This window comes from Rhinopithecus bieti, unplaced genomic scaffold (genome assembly GCF_001698545.2).
Source record: "Rhinopithecus bieti isolate Rb0 unplaced genomic scaffold, ASM169854v2 scaffold_18295, whole genome shotgun sequence".
Lineage (NCBI taxonomy): Eukaryota > Metazoa > Chordata > Mammalia > Primates > Cercopithecidae > Rhinopithecus > Rhinopithecus bieti.
Window position 1 is genome coordinate 778,405 of NW_016809135.1, and position 5,087 is coordinate 783,491.

Sequence of the window (5,087 nt, forward strand, 5' to 3'; positions counted from 1 at the left end):
TGAATTTACTGGCAGTCTATGCTAGAAAAGAATATCTAGTATTTGTATAGTACTTTATAGAGTATACTGGCACATATTGACTATATAATGGGAATAACAGTGCTGTCTGTTCCATAGGGTCATTTTGGGAAATGGCAAATAGAAAACATGGTATGGCATGGCAAATAGAAAACAATCCATAATGTGAATTGTTATTACTACAGTAATGTCAACATTCCTGTAAGGGCAGAATCATCATCACCTATATATTTTAGATAAGGAAACTGGCTGGGAGAGGTGAAGTAATTGATCTAAGACATCAATGTGGAAACCTCAGCTCATTTGACTTCAAATTCCATAGTTTTGGCACTGCCTCATATTGCTAGTCTTTTCTGTGGGACCTGTCCTTTCCCACAACATTCAACATTGCAGGCAGGGCTAGCCCTGCCAGCTGCCTCCATCAAAAGTTATTTTCCTATTTCTCAACTCTCCAGAATCCCACACGAAATTGCTTGACTTTGGGATGGTTATTCAGCTGCAATTAACAGGGGCCTTAATAAAGTTAAGCCGCCGGAACAAGCGGTGTAGCGTGAGAGAGGGCTCTAGCACCTGGCAGGTGAGGTTTTTGCACTTCTCTCTCTCTCTTTTTTTTTTTGATAAGAGTCGAGCTCTGTCGCAAGGCTGGAGTGCAGTGGCGCGATCTCGACTCACTGCAACCTCTGCCTCTAGGGTTCAAACGATTCTCCTGCCTAGCCAGCTAATTTTTGTATTTTTAGTAGAGAAGGGGTTTCACCATGTTGGCCGGGATGGTCTCGATCTCCTGACCTCATGATCCGTCCACCTCGGCCTCCCAAAGTGCAGGGATTACAGGCGTGAGCCACCGCGCCCGGCCGTTTTTGTGCTTCTCGATTTCGCCACGTGGCCTTGGTAGCCCAGGAGGCTCTAGGAGGGCGGAGGCACGAGTAACACCCAAAGGACTACAGTTTCCAGAAGCCCGCGCGCGCCCCGTGCCACGTGACCGCCTGGCTGGCGCGCGCGCCTCGGGGTTCGGTCCCCAGCCGCGTTCTCGGTCGCTTCCCTCTTCCCTCGCGGACTCCCGGCCTCCGCACCGACGCGGCCCGGGCTGGAGCCGAGCCGGGGCCGAGCTGCAGGCCGAGCCGGAGCCGGATTCTTACCCGCAGAGACGTGGAAACATGGAGGCCTGAGCCGGCGTGCGCCACCTGAGGCTGCGGCGGCGACGGCGACTTCTCCTGACCCCTCTGCCACCCGCCCGTCAGTCCGTGGGTCCGTGGAGCTGGAGCGTATCCCCCCGCCGGCTGAGACAGGTGGGCTGTGGCGCCGCCCCAGTCAGCGCGGCCCGGCCTGAAAGCCCGACTGCTCCTGGCCTCCTGTCAGAGCGGGTCAGGGGCCACCCTCCCCTCCCCGGCCAGCGCCCGGAGGCGAGGGGCAGCGTGGCGGCGGCCAAGGGACCCTCCTTTCCCTGCCCGCGGGCGCCTGGGCCACCCCGGGGGGGCTGTGGTGACAGCGGACGGACCTCTGTCCGAGTCTGCTGTTGGGAGTTGGGGGGATACCGAAGGCCAAGTCGGTGCTTCCGGAGATGGGGCGGTGTTGGTCTGACAAATGGGCGTGTGATGGGCAGGGTGAGCAATAGTTGTGAGTTTTTCTATCTTGTTTTTACATTCATAGTTTATTGAGATATAATTAATATGTCAGAAAATTAACCCTTTAAAAGTACAACTCAGTGGCTTTTAGTATATTCAGAGTTGAGCAGCCATCACCACCGTTAAATCCAGAGCATTTTATCACCCCAACAAAGAAGCTCGTACCTATTAGTAGTCTCTCCTCCTCCCTCTCTCCCCTACACTATTGATCTACTTTCAGTTTCCGTGGATTTGCCTGAGCAATTGTGTTTTGACTGAAAAGTGAAAGGGTGGGTGTTTGTGAACTGGGGGCAGTAGTGGGGTTTGAGGGTATTGGTGTGGTAAAGCTGATTGGATAAAGCTGTTCTCTGCTGAACAGGGGCAGAGAAGTGATGGGATGATTGTAATTGGCCAGCAAAGCGGGTACCCAGGATAGACTGATTAGGGGGCACAGATGGAGTGAGATCGTTGAAAGAGGAGAGGGGAAGTTGGAGAGAGGGGTGTGTAGAGCAAGGGCGATGTGCTGAAGGATGAAAACTTGGAAGGTGGAGGCGGTGGAGAGGAATGTACCGTCCACCAGAGGAACTCAGGTGCTTAGGCTGATGAGTTGAGGGCTCAAGAGAAGAATGAGGTGGCAGGGAAGAGAATCTATAGGAATGGGTGAATGGTTGCTGCAGAGGATGAAATTTATGAATATATGGATTTCTGGAGTGATTATCCTGCTTTGAAGTTTTATTTTAGATAATCCTCTCAGCAATTCAGAGATAGACCGGACGAGTATGAATATTCCCATTCTGTAAATGAAGAACTAGTCTTTAGAGGTTAGGTGTCTGGCTTAAGCTCATAAACTGAGTACACAGGGCAAAATGAGTTGGAATATTGATGAAACAATCAGTCACAAGTGGATTAAATGGCAGAGAACTGAGTTGGGGCAATGTTAATAGGAAGGAGATTCAGCTATTAAGAAGTCTGTGTTGTTATGACATATAGTTCAAGGAGTTTTATGTTTTGCACTTTTAACCATAGAAAAGTTCACACAGTGAAATAAAGGGTCCTCCCATGTACCCATTACCCAGTTTCAACAATTAACTCATGCCAATTTAGTTTCATCTGTGTACCTATCTATTCCTATCCCTACTCACAGTTATTTTAAAGCAAATCATAGGCATTCAATTTCATCTGTAAATATTTCAATATATATCTGTAGAAGATTGAATTGCTTTTTTTTGTTGTTGGTGGGAGGCAGAATCTCGCTCTGCTGTTCAGGCTGGAGTACGGTGGCGTGATCCCGGCTCACTGCAACCTCTGCCTCCTGGGTTCAAGCAATTCTCCTGCCTCAGCCTCCTGAGTAGCTGGGATTACAGGCACGTGCTACCATGTCTGGCTAATTTTTTGTATTTTTAGTAGAGACAGGGGTCTCATCATGTTGCCCAGGCTGGTCATGAACTCCTGAGTTCAGGCATTCTGCCCATCCCAAAGAGCTGGGATTACAGGGCTTAGCCACAGCACCTGGCCTGCTCTCTGTTTTTAATAGGCCCACAATACCATTATCACACATAAAAATTAATAGTAAGTTTTTAATATCTAGAAAGATTTACTGTACTTTAAAAAAAGTGTGGTAATCCATTTGATACAAGGAGGATAAACAGTGCAAATGCTTTTATGTTTGACTCTGAAAAATGTGGCATAATTATCTCCTGATTTTTCCATTAGATCCTGCCATCCTGATTGTTCCATTTTTTTTTAATTAATATAGCTTATTTTCTACAAAAGTTTGAAGAATTGTCACTTTGGCTGGCTTTTTAATGAGTGGAGGGGAGGAGAGAAATAGAAGTGAAATCTGTTACAACATGTACAGATGGCTCTTTCTTATGTTGCTCCAAATATTTGGGCAATTGGTTATGCTTTTCTTTTCTAGATAATTTCACATATTGTTAGAAGTTGTTTAATGTTATGTATCAGTTTTCTATGATTGCTGTAATATAACATGTTACCACAAATTTAGTGGCTTAAAACAATGCATTTATTATTATAGTTCTGTAGGTTAGAAGTCAAAATGGGTCTCACTGACTGTCAACAAGGCTGTGTTCTTTTCTGGAGGTTTCTAGGGGGATATCTATGCCTCTTCCAGCTTCTAGAGGCTGCCACTTTCCTTGGCTTGTGGCGCACTTCCTCTATCTTCAAAGCCACCAGTGTTGCATCTCTCTGATCATACTTCCATCCGCAAGTCTCTGACCACACGTGGGAAAAGTTCTCTGCTTTTAAGGACCCATGTAATTAGATCAGGCCCACTTGGCTAATTCAGGATAATCCCCCTTGAGGTTCTTAATTTAATCATGCTTGCAAAGTCCCTTTTCCCAGCAACATAATCACGGCTTCCATGGTTAGTATGTGGACATCTTTGGAGGCTGTTATTCTGCCTACCACAATGTGTTTTGGAATATTTTGCTGAAACTTAAGAAAGTAGGTGATTTCTTTTGCTGCTGTACATGCAATGAGAGGGCCGTCTTTCACTTAGGATTATAGATAATGGGAATGGTTAGATCTAGAGAAGACTGTTTCCTTTTAGTGAAATATGGGAAATACCTGTGACACTTGTAGTATAGGCTTTGGTAAAATGAGACCTTTAAAAATGATTAAGTATAAAAGCAAATACAGCTCCATGTAAAGTTTTCCTATATTTCGTTTTGGTCTCTTTTCATATTCATGTCTTAAAACATAGTATATGTGTGTGATCAGAGGGCTAACCTGATACTTGACACAGGACACACTGGGGGCAATGATGGTTCCCATGCCCAGGGTGAGAAGGCAGGGACTCTCTGTCCTAGCGGGAGATAAAGGCACCCCCATTTCAGCAGCAAAAGAAGACTCCTAATGAAAGTGAGAGAACATCTTCAGGCAGAATGAACTCCTGTGAGATCTGGACTTGAAGCAGCCCCTTGTCAAGTTCTTCTGTGACTCAGTTGGGCATGGTAGAGTGCTGTGGGCCTAACAGAGCAGAGTGATAAAACAGCCATTGCTGCTTTTCCTTTCTCCGGACAGAGAGAAGACTAATCTTAGAGATGGAAAGGATTTCTGGAAGTCCTCCAGTTTGGGATCCTGTTTCCTGGTGTGTTTCACTTTCCTACTTAGCTGTCAAAGTTTTGACTGTCTCTAGGTGTGAAGATTCTGGCTTTCTGGTGGTGGTGCATCATGTATCAGGAAATGTGATGGGACTTATTAAATATCTGCTCTTGCCTTTAAGCATTTTTTTTTTCTAGTAAAGTTTTTAGCAGAGCTTAATGCTTTGAACTTTGCTTGTAAACAGTTTGTAAGTTATCCTCACATTACTTAATTCTAGACAAAATGAACTAGTGGGGCTGGGAACAACTTTACATATCGGTCTTATTTAGTAAAAGTTTTTGTTTTTTTCATTTACTTAAGGAAGTTTGATTAGTGATTTTTTTTTTTTTTTTTTTTTTTTTTTTT

The 5,087-nt window shown here is 45.4% G+C and overlaps 1 protein-coding gene across 1 annotated transcript in view; it reads left to right on the top strand.

The window, feature by feature from the left end:
• Positions 1–990: 990 nt before the first annotated feature.
• Positions 991–5,087, top strand: part of DYM (dymeclin) — a 349,582-nt gene continuing 345,485 nt past the window's right edge. The window contains 1 exon segment of the mRNA XM_017888647.1: positions 991–1,304. The gene's annotated coding sequence lies outside the window, so the exon portion shown is untranslated.